General features: G+C 42.2%; 1 pseudogene; it reads right to left on the bottom strand.

The window, feature by feature from the left end:
* Window positions 1–16,199: 16,199 nt before the first annotated feature.
* On the bottom strand, window positions 16,200–17,400 carry LOC138739984 (E3 ubiquitin-protein ligase RNF130 pseudogene; annotated as a pseudogene).
* Window positions 17,401–20,587: the final 3,187 nt, after the last annotated feature.

Here is a 20,587-nt window from a genome sequence, read left to right as displayed (position 1 = left end):
GAAGCAAGTTTCCCACCAGTTTCTGCTACACTGATGGGAAATGAATGATCTGACCTCAGCCTCCAACCTCCCTTTTCAGTAATCCAGGTCCCATTGGGAATTTTCAGGTCACCTGGGCTTACTGAGGGCAGTAGCCCTTCAAACTAAGTGATGGCCCCAGGAGGAAACAGGGTCAGTAGCTTATTCTCAGACTCAGAGGGTTAATGGTGAGAATGTAGATATCCAGGACACTGGTAGGATTTTCACGGTACAATGGGAAAGATTTTGGGGTATTCTTTGCTGAAGTTTAGCGGAGAAAATTTGGCAAGTTAATTTTAGTATTCTTAAATAAAATAGATAATGACATAAGAAAAATGTCCCTTTAGCCAGTGTTGATGCTGTTTCTCTAAACCTTGCAAAAAAATTGGACAATTGTTAATGTGTCCCAGCATTTGAAGGCTGCTTCATCCACTTTATGATGGGATGGCTTTCTCATTCTGTGATGGGGAGCCCACCAGTTCCTCACTCCTAACGTCATACCCGTTCCTCCTGGGACTTCAGTCAGTCTAAGTCCACTAAACCGACCAAGTGTACAGCAGGAAAAGGCAATGGGTGGAGGTGAGTGAGTCTGAGTGTGAGTGTGGCCGTGTATGGTGATGGATAGGGGGCTACACTATGAACCTTGTGAGTTAGCATTTCCAGTTGCGAGAGTGATAACACAAGACAGCCACCCTCTATTTGTTAACCTGTGTGAAATCCTTCATTAAAATCTGAACATCATAAGATTATTCTCATTTTTTCATTTTGTTTAAATCCTAAAAAAATATTGTGTTTCTATTTGTATTAATTTATCTAAATCATATGAAACAAAGCTAAATATTTTAGAACTGAAATATTTGACCATTATGGACATAAAATAAAACCAAATGAGATTCTGTCAAAAAATGAACTAAGCATTCAATTTATATTTAAATGTCTTCAGCAGGGAAGCTTGCAGCACATAGCTCTTGCTGGCATCTGTCATAATCACCCTTTTTTTTAATTTTTAAATTTTTCACACTGTGAACCATATCAATCAAAATACACACAAACATTTCCCTCTTAAATATACACAGTGGCATTTTCTCCCCTTTTTTCTCCCCTAACTTCCACCCCCCCCCTTCCCACCCCCCTCCAAACCCATTAAATGCTCAACATATATAATACAATAAAACCATTAAACAATGTCATCTCACAATGAAAAATAAACTGGAAAATTGTGTCATCTACTTTTACACACTGGATCAAGTCATTTTGTCTTCTTATCATTTTAGGGGCTGGAGGTCTGAGGCAAGCCCTCTCTGATATGTTCGGTGTATGGTTCCCAATTATGTTCAAATAATGTGACTTTATTTTTTAAATTATATGTTATTTTTCCAATGGAATACATTTATTCATTTCCACGTACCATTGCTGTACTCTCAGGCTCTCTTCTGATTTCCAAGTTGACATTATACATTTTTTTTGCTACAGTTAAGGCTATCATAATAAATCTTTTTTGTGCTTCATCCAGTTTGAGGCCTAATTCTTTACTTCTTAAATTACTTAGAAGAAAGATCTCTGAATTTTTTGGTCTGTTGCTTTTATTTAATACCTGATTTGCAGGTATTAAATCTTCCCAAAACGTATTCACTTTCTCACATGCCCAAATTGCATGCACTGTTGTTCCCATTTCCTTCTTACAGCAAAAACATCTATCTGATAATGTTGGACTCCAATTTTTTAAACTTTTGGGGCGTGATATATAACCTGTGTAACCAATTATATTGTATCATGCGTAACCTCATGTTTATTATATTCTTCATAGTTCCAGAGCATAACTTTTCCCATATTTCATTCTTTATCTTTATGTTTAAATCTTTTTCCCACTTTTGTTTGGGTTTATAGCTTATTTCATCATTTTCCTTCTCTTGTAGCTTGATGTACATGTTCGTTATAAATCTTTTTATTATCATTGTTTCTGTAATCACATATTCAAAGCTGCTTCTTTCTGGTAATCTCAGTCAGCTTCCCAATTTGTCCTTTCAGTAGGCTTTCAGTTGATGGCATGCAAACATTGTACTGAGTTATTCCATATTTGTACTTCATTTGTTCAAATGTTAATAAATTATTTCCCAAAAAACAATTTTCTGTTCTTTTAATTCCTTTTCTCTCCCAATCTCTAAAGGAAAGGTTATCTATTGTAAAAGGGATTGGCGGATTTTGCGTTAATAATAATTTTGGTAGTTGGTAATTTGTTTTTTTCCTTTCTAAGTGAATCTTCTTCCACATATTGAGTAAATGGTGCAGTACTGGTGAACTTTTATATTGCACCAGCTTTTCATCCCACTTATAAAGTATATGTTCCGGTACCTTCTCCCCTATTTTATCTAGCTCTACCTTAGTCCAATCTGGTTTTTCCCTTGTCTGATTTTTTCTTTGGCTTGGCTTCACGGACGAAGATTTATGGAGGGGGTAAAAAGTCCACGTCAGCTGCAGGCTCGTTTGTGGCTGACAAGTCCGATGCGGGACAGGCAGACACGATTGCAGCGGTTGCAAGGGAAAATTGGTTGGTTGGGGTTGGGTGTTGGGTTTTTCCTCCTTTGCCTTTTGTCAGTGAGGTGGGCTCTGCAGTCTTCTTCAAAGGAGGTTGCTGCCCGCCAAACTGTGAGGCGCCAAGATGCACGGTTTGAGGCGTTATCAGCCCACTGGCGGTGGTCAATGTGGCAGGCACCAAGAGATTTCTTTAGGCAGTCCTTGTACCTTTTCTTTGGTGCACCTCTGTCACGGTGGCCAGTGGAGAGCTCGCCATATAACACGATCTTGGGAAGGCGATGGTCCTCCATTCTGGAGACGTGACCCATCCAGCGCAGCTGGATCTTCAGCAGCGTGGACTCGATGCTGTCGACCTCTGCCATCTCGAGTACTTCGACGTTAGGGGTGTAAGCGCTCCAATGGATGTTGAGGATGGAGCGGAGACAACGCTGGTGGAAGCGTTCTAGGAGCCGTAGGTGGTGCCGGTAGAGGACCCATGATTCGGAGCCGAACAGGAGTGTGGGTATGACAACGGCTCTGTATACGCTTATCTTTGTGAGGTTTTTCAGTTGGTTGTTTTTCCAGACTCTTTTGTGTAGTCTTCCAAAGGCGCTATTTGCCTTGGCGAGTCTGTTGTCTATCTCATTGTCGATCCTTGCATCTGATGAAATGGTGCAGCCGAGATAGGTAAACTGGTTGACCGTTTTGAGTTTTGTGTGCCCGATGGAGATGTGGGGGGGCTGGTAGTCATGGTGGGGAGCTGGCTGATGGAGGACCTCAGTTTTCTTCAGGCTGACTTCCAGGCCAAACATTCTGGCAGTTTCCGCAAAGCAGGACGTCAAGCGCTGAAGAGCTGGCTCTGAATGGGCAACTAAAGCGGCATCATCTGCAAAGAGTAGTTCACGGACAAGTTTCTCTTGTGTCTTGGTTTGAGCTTGCAGGCGCCTCAGATTGAAGAGACTGCCATCCGTGCGGTACCGGATGTAAACAGCGTCTTCATTGTTGGGGTCTTTCATGGCTTGGTTCAGCATCATGCTGAAGAAGATTGAAAAGAGGGTTGGTGCGAGAACACAGCCTTGCTTCACGCCATTGTTAATGGAGAAGGGTTCAGAGAGCTCATTGCTGTATCTGACCCGACCTTGTTGGTTTTCGTGCAGTTGGATAATCATGTTGAGGAACTTTGGGGGACATCCGATGCGCTCTAGTATTTGCCAAAGCCCTTTCCTGCTCACGGTGTCGAAGGCTTTGGTGAGGTCAACAAAGGTGATGTAGAGTCCTTTGTTTTGTTCTCTGCACTTTTCTTGGAGCTGTCTGAGGGCAAAGACCATGTCAGTGGTTCCTCTGTTTGCGCGAAAGCCGCACTGTGATTCTGGGAGAATATTCTCGGCGACACTAGGTATTATTCTATTTAGTAGAATCCTAGCGAAGATTTTGCCTGCAATGGAGAGCAACGTGATTCCCCTGTAGTTTGAGCAGTCTGATTTCTCGCCTTTGTTTTTGTACAGGGTGATGATGGTGGCATCACGAAGATCCTGAGGCAGTTTACCTTGGTCCCAACAAAGCTTGAAAAACTCATGCAGTTTGGCATGCAGAGTTTTGCCGCCAGCCTTCCAGACTGATAAAAATCTGATAAATACCTCAATTGTGCTGCTCTATAATCATTTTTAAAGTTTGGTAACTGCAAACCACTTTGTTTGTACCACTCTGTTAATTTATCTAATGCTATCCTTGGTTTCCCCCCTTCCATAAGAATTTCCTTATTATTCTCTTTAGTTCATTGAAGAATTTCTCTGTTAGGGGAATTGGTAACGATTGAAATAGGTATTGTACCCTTGGGAAGACATTCATTTTAATGCAATTTACCCTCCCTATCAATGTTAGCGGCAATTTTTTCCAACGTTTTAAGTCTTCCTGTAATTTCTTCATTAATGGCTGATAATTTAATTTGTATAGGTGGCTTAAATTATTATCTAATCTAATACCTAAGTATCGGATTGCTTGTGTTTTCCATTTAAAAGGTGATTCTTTTTTAAATTCTGTATAATCTGCATTATTCATTGGCATCGTTTCACTTTTATTTGCGTTGATCTTGTACCCCGATATTCCTCCACATTCATTCAATTTCTTATGTAGTTCTTTTATTGATATTTCTTTTTCTGTTAAGTATACTATGATGTCATCTGCAAATAAACTGATTTTATATTCCTTCTCCTTTATTTTTATTCCTTTTATTTTATTTTCTGTTCTTATCAGTTCTGCCAATGGTTCTATTGCTAAAGCGAACAGTGAGGGAGATAGTGGGCATCCCTGCCTAGTTGACCTACTTAATTTAAATTGGTTTGATACATAGCCCTTGGCACCTCCCTCAGTGCACGGCATCTCACCACTTCAACTTTAATCCACCACGATCATGGGAGTTTAGCATTTGAGAATCACAGGCATGAGCCTGTGAGCAATATGTCTCCACTTTCACATGAAAAAGCAGTGAAGCAGTTAATTCAGCATGATTTGTTTTATCTCGTTAATGCAAAAACACCTAAAAATTTGTTTAATAAACTGCCTGGTTGATTTTAAAGTGCCAGAGAATCATCCTGAACACTGTATTTTCAGAACATTTTCCCTTTATCTGTGGCAAACTTCCAGTAGTCCCCAAATTACAGGAAATGTGCATGAATATGACAAAGATTGGTGGCATCTCAAGATCTCAAATAGGAGAGATAACGTGTGCATAAAAGTCTGAGATATTTAAGAATATAAATTGTATAGATTTTCTTTTCATTACTTCCCTCAATAATTTAATTTTGATTTAAGATCGATTATGCACAATATGCAGATCAACCTTTTTCCTTTGCCGTGAAACAATAAAGCCTGCAGATCCTGTGATTGTAGCTAAATCACAAAAGTGCTGGAGAAATTCAGCCACCCCCCCCCCCCCCCCCCCTCACCTAGGTCACAGCATATTTAAGTAAAAGCCTTGTTTCCTTTTCACCTCACATAACACATTTTTTTAAATGTAGTTGGTAGGAGAGAAGTATGCAAGAACCAAAATTTGACCATTTTACATAGAAAGGGACCTATAAACTTTGAGTAGTTGTGGAAAGGCCATAGCCAAAAAAAGGTTGAGATTAGCAGTTCTAGATTGCGGTCTTTTCCCACAATGTTTTCAATTGGCTGCACGAAGCCTCAGCGCATCCCTCATCATATATTCCTGCAACCTGGAATGTGTCAAGTCACCAGCATTCCCTCACTGACATCTCAATGTGCTGAAAGACCAACAAGCTTCAGGGTGTCTTTCAACAAATCAAAAATTCTGCAGACAAATTGGTGATCTTCTAGTAGCTCTCGATGTCTGACTCGATGTCCGGGAACAACATGTAAATCAGTCACGCTGCTGTTGCAGATGAGCCATGATAAGAACCCTCACATCCTTCTCCACACACTTGTAGAAAATACGCATTCTACAAAGCGGTGAGCAACTGGGTCTCTCCATTGCAGTTATCTTGGGGACAATATGCATTTTGGTTGATATTTTTGTTGAACAAGGATCTGATTGGGAGGACTCCTCTCACTGCCAGCCATGCCATATCCTGGTGCTTGTCCGTGAGCACTGGCATTCCACCAGATGACCTGGACAGTTTGCTCAGGGAACCACCCCGCAGTATCCAGTGAGACCGGGTCTCTCGCCGTCTGCAGGACGTTTCACACTGTCCATTGCCTGATGGTGTTCATCTGGAAAAGTTTTTCCACAAAGGATAAGTAGCGCAGAAAAGTTCAGTTGACTGGTACATTGCGTGACAAGGGGCCAGGCCCATCACTTGCACCACTTGGTACAAGTCGAACTTTGCACTAGGGCCCTCATACTTAGGTTCCACGCACAGCCTGATGCAACCACAAACAAAGGTGGTCTTCAGAATGAGGCCTATGATGGTAAACACCCTTGTGCCCATTGTTTGGTGACTTGTATGTGGAAACCCTTCAGAGCCTTTTCATTTTGGATCCCCATATGAACCAGAAGTCTGCTCTGGTGACCACCAAGGTGGAGGCGCAGGGAATGGGTCACATGCGCATCACATCCTGCAGTTAGTACCAGGAACACCTCATACCTGATGATCAGGCATTTCCCTGTTGTTGAGAGGGAGCATTGCACCAAGAGACCCAATTTCTGGTGAACCAAATCCCTCAAAACCCATGGGACATACAATATTATGCTCCAACAGTGAAGACAAGACATTGAAAATATAAGGCCAATCCCCATAATCTCAAGAGTTGCCTCTCAACAAGGGTGAACATCCATAATAAGATTCAGAATGTCTTTTGAAGTGATGTCAGAGCCAATGCATGTTTGAAGATCCAAACCTGCCTCAAAACTCATTGTCAATTAGGCAACAGTGATTTGTCAGTTCATACACTTGAACTACATACAGCAAGCTCCTCAAAAAAGAGAAGAGACAGCACAAACACGGTCTCTGAAAAATCCTCCAAATTCACAAAAGAATAAGCAAATTAATATCAGCGTCCTCTCCCAAGCCAATATTCTCAGCACTTAGTCAGTTCACTGTAAAATTCACAATCCTGACAGCAGACTCCCAAAACAGATACAGTTCATTATTTTAAACGTCGTCATGGGAAGAGATCACTGGTGGCAGAGGAAAAATTCACAAGGACATAATTAAATTATGTACTATGTACAATGAAATAATGAATGAAAAATTAATTCCTCAATGATACAGCAGCAAGGGTTATTTCTTCAAGTGTGATTAGTCGAAATGATTCGTCAGGGAAGGAAATTAATTCCAGATATTTCAGGTCACCTTGGAGCTGAATGTGCATGGGGAGCTACTTTTCCAGACCTGGAATCAAATGGCAATTTCTTCTTTCCTTTAACCTTTGATGCAGTGATTATAGAAATCATACACCATCAAGAGCCCAAAATTTTCCAGGCATCAAGCAGTAAAATGGCTCTGTTAAAGAGACTGGTTCACAATGATGAAAACACTCAGCATGAAATATCCCAGAGAAACACAAATAATGCAGATGCTGGAATCGTCCACAATGAGCTGTTGGAGGACATCAGCAGGTCAGGCCACATCAGTGGTTAGAAGTGGCCAGTCAATGTTTTGGGTTGAGAACCTTCAATATCCCAGACTGGCTTTACTCCATATCATGACTGGCCAGGATACATCCTGCAGGCAGTTGGAGACTTGTGGTTGAAGGACTCACACAAGCTGCAGGCTGCTGGCAACTTGCGGTTGACGGGGCAATACAGGCTGTGTGCGGCTGGAGACGGGCTCATGGGAACCAGGTATCAGAACCAGGATTTGCGAGGATGCTGAGGGCACTTGGATCAGACACTTAGATCTGGAGCCCGGGCTGCCAATGGTTTGAGCAGGAGTTTATGTGTTTTCAGAAGCTGTAGGATCCCTGGAGGCAAATCCCTGGACTGTCTTTTACTGCTTTTTCTCTTACTTTTCGAGGCAGCGGGCAGTACTTAGGGTGACTCTTTACCTCTCGGCCGACAGCATCTGGAGTATATCATGTATATTACATTTTTACTTATCATTACGTGACAATAAAAGGAGTCTGTGACCTTAAGGACAAGCTTAACCCCATCAAGCAGTCTGTGGCCAAAACAAAAATTAGTCCAAATGGAGAGTGAACAGTAACAAAATGTATATTGGAATATGTCACTGAGAATGTAAATTAACTTTGCATTGTTTTTTTTTTGTTTATATATTTTATTGTGATAAAAATAGGGGAAAGTTAGCTTAGACTTGTCTGTAAATGTTGAGTATAGGCCCCATTCTCCTGTGGTCTTCAGCACAGAAGCCTCCCTCAAATCACCCATGGAGAATAAGGGTAAGTGCATACAATATTGTGGTTTTAAGCCAATATTGGCTTAAAGCTTTTATGGAACGTACTGAGGATGTGACACTGGATTTTGGACAATGGTTAAATGGTAAAAGGATAAGGTGTCAGCAGCCCGTCTCCAAAGTATCCTGCTTTACATCTAGATCATCCTCAAAATTCTGATTCCTGTAATATCAATATGTGCCACAGCATGATGGGCTTTCAGAAAGACTATCCTAACAAATTTCATTTGGTACATTGATAATTTCAATGTAGATCTTGTTCCTTCTATATTTCCGAATAGAAATAATATACCAAATGAAATTTGTTAAAATAGCATCGGCGGTGGCAAGGAAATGTATTGCAGTGACCTGGAAATCAGATTCATTTTTGGGTATGAGAAGATGGAATGCAGAAATTCAAAGCTGTATCCTCTTGGAGAAAATTACATACAATTTGGGAAATAAATATGATATAAGCAAATTTTAGGTATAACTATGTAGTGGTTCTTCCTGCCTCTTGATATCTGTGTTAATACTCTTCCCTAAATTGATCACATAACCTTGCTGGAGTCCTGTGTGTTGGAAACCAATCGTCCGAGCAATCCTTAATGCTATCTTTCTTTTTCTTACATTACTATATAATTCTTTTTACATATAATTTTTTTGGGGGGAGTGGGGGGTTTGAGGGAGGGAGGGCATGGGAGGGTTTATAATCATTATGCAATGATTGAAACTTTCTTAAATTTAAACATTTACTGTTTTGTTTAATTGTTTATTAATTACATGTGGAAAGTTTTTAAATAAAATATTTTTAAAAAAGACTATCTTAAACTGTGTGAACAATGTAAAGAAACTCACATCTCCAAGACTCATGATAGAAATCCCTGCAACATCTAGCTAATGGAGGAGAAATGTGCATTAAAAATTGTAAAGGTTGAAGCTCTGGGGGCTGAGTCCCCCAAATATCAGGCATAACTGACACTGCTTTTGAGGGCAGCTTGGTAACCCAGTAGAGAAGAAGATGGTGGTTGTTCATCACTAAATCTGCAGTAGTTCATGAACCTGAGTATTCACACAATAGTTGCCAAGATGTGTGCAGAGGTGATCCCGTTGCAAATCGACAAGTGGTGGTAGAGAGTTCAGAGAACAGCCGACCCTGGAAGAATGGGATGAGAAGCTGATTTAGGTTATATCTGATGGTCTCAAACGAAATGAAGATGAGCAATGGAATGCCAGTTGAGTGATGAAATCATTGAACAATCACAATCTCTCACAGATACCCCAACAGAAGTGCTCAATGTACTAGTGCCTTGGGATGATGTTACATGAGGACTGCTTGATGGGGTTGAGCTTGTCCTTAAGGTCACAGAATCCTTTCATTGTCACGAAATGATAAATAAAAATGTAATATACATGATATACTCCAGATGCTGTCGGCCGAGAGGTAAAGAGTCACCCTAAGCACTGCCCGCTGCCTCGAAAAGTAAGAGGAAAAACAGTAACAGACAGTCCAGGGATTTTCCTCCAGGGATCCTTCAGCCTCTGAAAACACATAAACTCCTGCTCAAACCATTGGCAGCCCGGGCTCCAGATCCAAGGCAAATACGTTTCGTTTTTAAAACAGGAGGCACAGCAAAAGTGACAGAAGAATATTGAGAGAGAGGGTGAAGTTGTTGGAATTCCTTTACATTTTATCACTTTGAGGCCATCTTCGTCAGTTTGGAAACTAAACAACCACATCAGAAGCTTCCTTCATGCTCCAAAAGACGAGTCTGCGTTAGCAGTGTATAATGTTAGACTACACTGGTTCTTTGCAGTGGGCGTCCGCCTCTCCGCACCTAGCCCCCCCATTCTGGACCCGACTTTATCCCGAAGAGATACAAATGTATTCTGTCACTTTTAAGTGGAGTGCTTGGAATGGAGATGCAAGGAAATTCCAGGAATGATACTCACCATGAGCAGAATAAAGTATTTCACACACTCAGTCAGTGTACTGCAGTCCAGACATTAGACTTGAACTTCAGCAACAAAAAGAAGCTACTACAGCAATCATGAAACTGCAGTCTCCTGACTTATTATCTTTTTTCTTTGGCTTGGCTTCGCGGACAAAGATTTATGGAGGGGGTAAAAGTCCACGTCAGCTGCAGGCTCGTTTGTGGCTGACAAGTCCGATGCGGGACAGGCAGACACGGTTGCAGCGGCTGCAGGGGAAAATTGGTTGGTTGGGGTTGGGTGTTGGGTTTTTCCTCCTTTGCCTTTTGTCAGTGAGGTGGGCTCTGCGGTCTTCTTCAAAGGAGGTTGCTGCCTGCCAAACTGTGAGGCACCAAGATGCACGGTTTGAGGCGATATCAGCCCACTGGCGGTGGTCAATGGGGCAGGCACCAAGAGATTTCTTTAGGCAGTCCTTGTACCTTTTCTTTGGTGCACCTCTGTCACGGTGGCCAGTGGAGAGCTCGCCATATAACACGATCTTGGGAAGGCGATGGTCCTCCATTCTGGAGATGTGACCCATCCAGCACAGCTGGATCTTCAGCAGCGTGGACTCTACCTTGTCTGTATCCCATCCAACAGTTAATGGATGCTGAGAACTGCCCATTTATTGAATGCTCTCACCTCATTATTGTCAATTCTGATTCGAAAGATCCCAATTGTGATCAGGAGGAAATCCTCGGTAGACTGAGAGTTTCAACACTCAAGCAGGAGATCCCCACTGAGAGTATGGTCACTCAAACAAATACTGCATCAACACCTGTGGGATTCTAGGCTCTCCAGGAGCCAGAAGTAAAGCAGCAAGTGTCACCATGAGATTAGAAATGAGAGAGAGAGAGAGAGAGAGAGAGAGAGAGAGAAACCATCACTACTCGTATTCAGCAGATGTTACAGTTCAGAGCTTGGTTTGGAAAATACATGTTTTCCAAATAGCAGAAGGCCTCAAACAATTGGCACAACCTACACAGAACCCAGTCATGATGAAATTAGTGCAGGAGAGGCAAACACATCCTCAACAGTTGGTGGGCACAGACAGCTCTCTCCACTTTCAAGTTTGCTCTGAGTTTACACAACTCATTTCCAAGTCACCATCAGGACCAGGAAGGAAACCTACTGTTTATCATTTTCAAAGGGCTTGCTAACTACTAACCAGCCAGTTTACCGAAGAAAGACATTGTTGAAAGACATGGGCCTGAAAGGGTGGATTGGTTCTCTTACACCCTCTAGGGTCTGGCAATATTACAAAATGAAGTATTACTTTGACAGCTGTGGAAAATGTCATGCCCCTCATTCCTCAGCATCTCTGAAAAAAAGCAGTGCCATCTAGAATACCATTGTAAAGACCACACTGCCTTTGACTATATTAAATCAATATATGAATGAGACAAGTGCCTGTGAATTCAAGGAGCCATCAACACCAGAAGGTAAATATTTTCCTTCACTGGCCACAAGGGATGAGGTGATCTTGAAGCTGAAATCGGCAAAGTCCATTGAATTCCCAGCTAACTGAGTGCTAATCTGTCCTGTGACTTTACTCCTCTCAGCAAATTGGCACAGACAGAAATCCAGTTGTTATCACCAGCATGTGAAAGTCTAAAACTCCGAATACCTTCAATGAAGAACATGAATGACACACAGCCCACAGTGAAGAGGTTGAAAATAAGATTCAGGGAAAGGGGCACTGGAGCCCAATGGTAGATTCACTCCTGCACCACATGCAACCAATTTTCTGTTCACTAGAATGATAGGCTTGCCTATATGGCATCTTATGAATCGTGCTTCTACTGCATACAAAAGGTAGAAGGTCACTGCACTGCCTTCTTCACAGAGCATTAATTCCCTGTAGGTAACTTCACTTCTTCTTCTTTCTTTGGCTTGGCTTCACAGACGAAGATTTATGGAGGGGTATGTCCACGTCTGCTGCAGGTTCGTTGGTGACTGACAAGTCCGATGCGGGACAGGCAGGCACGGTTGCAGCGATTGCAAGGGAAAATTGGTTGGTTGGGATTGGGTGTTGGGTTTTTCCTCCTTTGTCTTCTATCAGTGAGGTGGGCTCTGCGGTCTTCTTCAAAGGAGGTTGCTGCCCGTCGAACTGTGAGGTGCCAAGATGCACGGTTGGAGGCGATATCAGCCCACTGGCGGTGGTCAATGTGGCAGGCACCAAGAGATTTCTTTAAGCAGTCCTTGTACCTCTTCTTTGGTGCACCTCTGTCTCGGTGGCCAGTGGAGAGCTCGTCATATAACACGATCTTGGGAAGATGCTGGTAACTGCTCACCCACATTTTTCATCTGGCACTGTCATCAACAAACAGCATTATGTTGAGAACTTATGAGTGATGATGGAATCCCTCTTGAAGTTGCTGGACCAGTGTACTGGAATTGTCAGATTCCAGTGGATTTACATAGCATAAGCTATTCAACCTTTCAATCAGGGTTGTAGTTCAGAATCAAAATCAGGATTTATTGTCATTAACGTCATGAAATTCAGTAGTTTTGAGGCAGCATCATAGAGCAAATATACATATTATAACCATCTTACAACATTATTATATAAAAAATCAATAAAAGGGCACGAAAAATAAGGTAGCGTCTTCACTGATTATTCAGGAATCTGATGGCAACGGGGAAGAAGCTGCCCTTGTGCCACTGAGTGCTCGTCTTTAGGCTACCGTATCTTTTTCCTGATGGCAGCAGAGTGAAGAGGTCAGGGCCTGGGTGGTGGGGTCTTTGAGGATAGAGACTGATTTTTTCAGACACTGCCTCATGTAGCGATGTCCTCGATGGAGTGAAGTCTGGTGCCTGTGATGCCACAGGCCAACTTAACAACTTTCTGGAATTTATTCTTGTCCTGGGAGTTGGCGGCTCCATACCAGGCAGTGATCCAACCAGCCAGAATGCTCTCCAAGGAACACCTGTAGAAGTTTAAGAGAGTCTTTGGTGACATACTGAATCTTGACAGACACCATACAAAGTTGAGCCGCTTACAAGCCTTCTTCGTGATTACATCGATGTGGAGACTCTAGGACAGATCCTCGAGATGTTGACACCCAGGAATTTGAAGTTCTTGACCCTCTCTACTACTGATGAGGACTGGGTCATGTTCCTCTGACTACCTCCTGAAGCCCACAATGATCTCCTTGGTTTTGCTGACATTGAGCACAAGGTTATTGTCGTTACACCATTCAATGAGCTGATCTATCTCCCTCCTGTACTCTTCCTCTTTGCCATTTGTGATTCTGCCGACAACTGTGGTGTCATCGGCAAACCTGTAGATGGCATTAGAATTGGGCTTGGCCAATTAACGAATATAACAAATATAACGAATAAAGCAGTGGGCTAAGCACACATTCTTAGCGTGCACTTGTGTTGAAGATCAGTGAGGAGGAGACATTGTTTCCAATTTGTACTGACTGTGGTCTTCCAATGAGAAAGTCAAGGATCCAGTTGCAGAGTGGGGTACAGAGGCCTCAAGTTTGTAGTTTCTTGACCAGCACTGAGTGATTAATGGTATTGAAAGCCGAGCTGTAGTCTATAAAGAGCAGACGTATGTATGAATTGCTGTTTTCGAGGTGAGAGTTGAGTGTAGAGCCAGCAATATTGCAACTGCCGTGGAGCGATTGTGACGATAGGTGAATTGCGGTGAGTCCAGATCTTTACTTAGGTATGTGTTAATTCTGGCCATGACCAGCCTCTCAAAGCATTTCATCACAGTAGAAGTTAGTGCTACAGGGCGGTAGTCATTGAGGCAGTACATTCTACTCTTCTTGGATACCGTGGTAATTGATGCTCTTTTGAAGGTGGTGAGACCCTCTGACTGCCAATATGAGAGGTTGAAAATATCCATAAATAGTCTGACTAGTTTATTGATGCAGATTTTCAGAAAACCATCAGGGCCTGACGCCTTGCGAGGGTTCACCCTATTGAATGATGTTCTGATAACGCCCTCAGAGACAGATATCACAGGGTCCTCAGCTTTTGCAGGGATTCTTGTAGGGACTGTTTGGTTCCTCTACTCAAAGCATGCATAGGCGGTGATCAGCTCATTGGGCAGTGAAGGATCGCAGCCATCAATGGTCTTCGCCTTCACTTTGTAGGCTGTAATGGCCTGCACTCCCTGCCATAGCTGGCGTGTCTCTGTCTCTGTCTCTAGGTTCCTCCAGAATTGCCACTTTGTTTTGGAGAATGGCCTTCTTCAGGTCCTACCTGGACTTCTTGTAAAGATCTCGATCCCCGGCCTTAAATGCCCTTGTTCTTCCCATCTGAGTCATCCAGGGCTTCTGGTTGGGGAATACCCGGCATTTGCATATGGGCACCCACTCAACCACACAGATCTTGATGAAGTGGGTGACATCTGTTACATATTCTTGGCAGTTTAGTAAATATAGACATGAATAAGGAATTCCTTCAAAGTGGTCCACCAGAACTGGCTGCACCTGGAAAGCAGAATGGAACGGCCCAGTGCTGCCTGCTAACCGAGTGCTCTATCACCGCATCCGTGCTCACAGGCTTATATAATCATACAAGGACCAAAAAAGAGCATGAATCATTAAGAAATTTTGACTGCTGTTTCCCATTTGCTGGGTCAAGATATTTCCACCAGGATGAGCTTGTGGATAAAGATTGCACAGACTTCCGACATGAGGTGCCTCTCATCCAAACAACCTCTTCTGATGTCCCATGAACTCAACGTCACAGAATGACTAATCCTCCCTTACACATTTACCAATCTATTTTTAAAAAACTTAATTAACTTTATTATTAAATAAATAACAATGTTCCAGTTGTATTTTTAAAATTCATTATTTTTTAGATATTATAAATTAAATACAATATTAATCCAGTGAAAGCCTAGTGTCTTCATACCTGACAACCTTTCAGCTCAACTTGTTTCTAAGAGCTTTCAAACCCTTAAATAATGCTTCCTAGTTTATTAAATACAGCTATGACAGAATAAAATTTGAAATATAACAAAATTACAGTATAACATAAAAGAAAAATACAGAATAAAAAATTTATCAGTGTAATTTACCAAAAATTATTTTATAATTCCTGCATTCATTAAAGACATTTCAACACCATGTGTATGTACATGTGTTGTATAATTAATTATTAAAGGATTAATGGTGCATTTGAAATAAACTGAACTAATTGCAGTTTTAATGTTCTCTTGTTCACTGTTAACAGGGTTGTGCTTTGTGGTGATACAAATATGTGTATATGTGTCAGTCAATGGGTAGCTGGTCCATCCCCCACTGGTGACTCTTCCCCTTGTGACCCTGGAATAAAGATCGACCTCCCTTTTCCTGTCCTCAGTTGAGCACTTGGAATCTGTCCAGCCGGAATTCTAAAGTGTAATAAAGCCTATCATTCCTTACTCTATAGCTTTGGAGTCATTGATAGAGGGTATCAATGTATTACACAAGGCAGACAGAGTCAGTATTAGTGTCGGCCTGTGCCCCTAACAACAAGAGAAAAAGCAAGAGTCTCCCTTCAGAGACACTGAGTGTCTGTGGAGTCCCCTCCACTGCTCCTGCAGCCGCACAGACTCCTGTTCGATTCCTTCGCAACCTGAGCTCCAGATCCAAACTTCCAACACAATCAAAATGCTTTCAGCACCTGAGGCTCTTTGGGAGCCCTTCTTGCTCTCGGCACCTGCTTGAATCCTGGTTCTGACCCCTGGTTCCCATGAGTCAGCCTCCAGCAGCCTGCAGCACGCGCGGGTTCCCTGATCGCAAGTCGTCCACAGACCTTGTGGGTCCCTCAGCTGCTAAGCCCCTCACTGGTCTGCTTCTGTAGTCACCGTCATTATCTTCTTTCATTTTCATTCTTTCACCACTGTGCTGTCTGATTTTCATTTCCTTCTGCTATCGTTGCTGTTGCTTTGATTATCATGTAGGAGAGAGTGGGAGCACAAAGCACGCAAAAACTTGCAATAATAAACCATTCCTTGGTTATGGTGACATTAATTTCTCTGGTTCGTGGTACAAATTCTTCTTCCTGACCAATTTGTGAACTCCCCAGGAATCGAGTGGTCCAAAGTTGATGGAACCATCGCTCGTGACATCAGTAGGCATTGATCTGTGATTGGCAAGTGATCCCCTGACAGTTCTATCCACATCAAGTGTTGAATTCTCTGCATCCTGAGTTTGGCAGGATTCCCAGTACCTTCAGTATGTTCAGTTTGCAGATAGGACAATGTTCATTTAGCCATGGATCGACACACTCTTTATGGAAGACCTGCTTGCATGGCAGAATTCTGACCACATCATTAGATTTGTATCCCTCAAATTCTGGATCAGTTTCATTATCTCCTCTTTTAACTGTTCTTGTGGTTAACTTCTTGATTGCTTTATTGGCAAATCTCCCAAATGATGCTGATTCCATCCATGTAGGTTTGCATATCTGAATTTCTGGATAAAATAAAAGATCAACCAGGTCACCAAAGCAACCATCAATATAATAAATGTTACAGAAACGAAGACCAGAGAGCCACACTGGTCCCCATACTTTGGAGAAAGCGATGATCCAACTGCTATGGACATCAGCACAGTGAGGTTTCTTTCCACATAGCTTAGAATCTCATGCCGCTCCTCTCTGAAATCACAATGGCAACTATATTACCAGTTCTCTCGTGTGCCATGATGAGTAGTCCATGGCTGCTGATGTTGTAGATGACCATGGCCACTGCCCGCTGTGCCTTCATGATTATGTCCCTGAATGTGCAGTTGCAACGGTGCAGCAGCGTCAGGTTTGGGTTGGCAGCCCTGGCGGTTGGGGCCAGCGTCGGGCACCTAGCCTGGGGCGAGCACCATGGCCGCCTGCACACCTTCCTTGGGCGAGTTGCAGCCATAGCAGCTGTCATCACGGGGCCGGTGAGAGGCCTCACCAGGCTGCTGCCCGGTACAACATACGACATGAGGATGGTGTTGACTGGTTCCTCAGCGGGCAGGGTGGCAGCCAGGCCCAGCAGCAGCAACAACAGGCAAGCAGTGGGCGGCAGAGGAGGCCTGGCCCGTACCCCATGCTTCATCGTCAGGCAGCCCAGAGCTTCCCCTTATGCACTGTCCCGGGCCCTGCGAACACTCCGGCGTCACCATGGCCATCAGCACGCATCACCAATCTGCACCCGACGCACACACCCCCGTATGTCTATTCAAAACATCTGCTTTGGATTTGACAGTCACCCAGCAGAGTTTTGTTTGAAAACAGGGGGTGAATGTGGTGATACAAATATTATGCATATGTGTCTGTCAATGGGTAGTTGGCCCGTCCCCCACTGGTGACTCGCTCCCTGGTAACTGCTCCCCTTGTGATCCTGAAATAAAGGTTGACCTCCTTCTCCCTGTCCTCAATCGAGCTACGTCTAAAGTGTAATAAAGCCTACTGTTCCTCACTCTGGCTTTGGAGCTATTGATAGAGCACATCATGTTTTAGAATGACTAAGGTTAAAAGTACCGACTTCACTCAATAGTCAACATGCCTGAGGCAATGGAATAAAATCCAGAGCGTAGATCTGTCCCTGGAAGAACACGCTTTGCTAGAGCCCAGAACTCATCGGCTAAGAGCATCTCTTCAGTCAGAACAGGGGTCTGAGCTGTCTATAGCTTTGCAGCTATGAAGACAGAGCAGAGAAGAGGAAGAATGGAGCCTTATAAGTGCACATGCATCAGTGTTTTACAGTATTCATTTCTATTTCATTTATGAACTACTTAAAAAATCTTTCTGGCCAGAACTTTCCTCGCCTATTTTAGGAAGCTTTATTGGGTAATAAATGGAAAAAAAGGAGAAGGGAAGATGCTGACTGGCCTGCTGAGGATTTTGAGAGATTTCTGTTTTCATTGTCACAAGTCTAACCTTGGAGAAACATACATATAAAACAAGACTGATACGCTTTCGATTGTGCTTTGCAGCTCTGTTGAAAGATATTAAATAGATGCTTTTATCTTACATGTAGATGTTATTCTAGAAACATGAACACATCTTACTGAACCAATTTATTTTTGCCTCATGCCGCACAAAGAATTTTATAAAGACAAGCAATTGTGACAGGGAAAGCTAAAACTATTCACACCTTCAGTGAAGCTACTCAGAACTCTCAGTTGATAGAAACATGTTTTTGAATTTAATCCTTTATCTTTCCTGCTGTAGCCTTGGATGTAAGTAGCTCTAGATGATTTTTTGATATATATGTAATGAAAGTACTGTTCTGCCATCTCAGCAACTCAGTAATACTCTTACACACACACACACACACACACACACACACACACACACTCACACACACACACACACACACACACACTCACACACACACACACACACTCACACACACACACACACACACACACACACACACACACACACACACATATATATATATAGTATATGTGTGTGTGTGTTTATTTAATAAGACTTACGGGATTCTACTTAAATAAAAATAAATGATAAACTGTCTATGGAGATTACTTTTTAAATTTGTTTTTTAAATTTTTAATATTTAAACATACAGCATGGAAACAGGAAATTTTGGCCCACGAGTCCATGCTTCCCAATTTATGCCCCAATAAACTACACCCCTGGTATGTGGGAAGAAACTGTAGCCCCCGGAGAAAACCATGCAGACTCAGGGAGAATGTACAAACTTCATATAGACAGCATGGAAATCGAACCCCAGTCCAGTCACGTTCACTGGCACTGTAAAGATGTTGCGCTAACCATTACGTCAACCATGCCGCCCTTATCTCTAATTTGTCCATAACAATACATCCTCTAAGAGCAAAAGTAAATTATGCAAAGTCATTTTCTATGACTGTACTCAGTTTTACAAACATGTGAACAATTTAGTGGCCAATCAAACAACTCTGCATTTCGGTTCAGTGTACTATTTATAAACTAAAACCAATACACTTAGCCTCTTACCCTCTGTGATACAATTTTACACTGCAGAACGTCTTGTGCTTAAATCAAAAGAGTTCATTGTTAAACTGATAAAACAAGAGGTGAAGTAAATATTAAAAACTGCAGTTTCTTCCAGAAACTAACAGAATATGTTAAAAAAAAAACAAGAAATATTCTAAAATTATTTCCCAAGCATTCAGGATTTACAGAAATGAGGAGATCTGATGATATTGAAAGCAGGGTTGAGCTGAAACAGTAGAACAAGCAAGCTTCTCCATTCCATCTTATATTTAAAATCTCTCACCAATTTAATCATTTTGTTTGAGCTTTTCTCCACCCTCTTGCCTTCTTTCCTACGATGAGGCAACCAGAGTGGATGCATTGTTCCACACTTCCCTTTACTAAATGTTATCTGCACATGACTGCCAATCAGCCATTCTGTCGTCTTGCAGTCCCACAAAGTCAATTATAAAACTTTCAAGCTTTGAGTTATCCACAAATAAACAAGCACAGACATGTCTAAGTGGCCAGACTGACCACTCTTAACATCATTCAATTTGAAAATAAACTATTTACAACTTCCTATGTTCATGCTTCTATGACCTTTTAATTCTCATTGTCTCAATTTTCCTGACCCTATTGGGTGAAACCAAAAGCAAACACCTTCTCAAATCTATTAGTTAAGATTGAAGCTAACTGAAATAAAAAGAGTATAACGGAAACTCTCAGTAGTCAAACAGAGAAAAAGAGGTCATTTCTCTTGGTCATCCATCTGAAGCATTAACTTTGTTTTTCTCTCTGCATGGATGCTGCCTGCCATGCTAAGTATTTCCAGCACACTCACCTTTTATCTTCAAAGGTGACAGATGCTGAAAGGTGGTCATGAGGTGATCCTATGATATTCAGGAGGATAGAGGCAATCAAGAGCAGGATGGAGCAGATGACCATGAATTTGAATACAGCCATTGCTGTACACGTCAGGAGACACAAATGCTTGAAATCAGTTCGACAGCACATAATGCATTAATCTTCTTCATCAAATCAGGTTAATCAAACATAAATTGCCTTTAAACAACATATTAACTTTCATTTGTCAACAAACTAATTTGGGACCTTTAAAATGTTTCCCCTCTTATCTTAAACTTATGCCCTCTCTTAGACTCCCCTACCCTGAGAAAAAGATTGTGACTATTCATCTTATCTACGACTTTATTTACCTCTACAAAGTGAATTTGTAGAGGGCAGCACGGTTAGCACAACACTACAGCATCTGCAACCTGCGCTTGAATCCGGCGCTCTCTGTGAGGAGCTTGTACATT

Source organism: Narcine bancroftii, chromosome 7 (genome assembly GCF_036971445.1).
Source record: "Narcine bancroftii isolate sNarBan1 chromosome 7, sNarBan1.hap1, whole genome shotgun sequence".
Classification (NCBI taxonomy): Eukaryota; Metazoa; Chordata; class Chondrichthyes; order Torpediniformes; family Narcinidae; genus Narcine; species Narcine bancroftii.
This window is presented reverse-complemented; position numbering and strand designations above follow the sequence as displayed.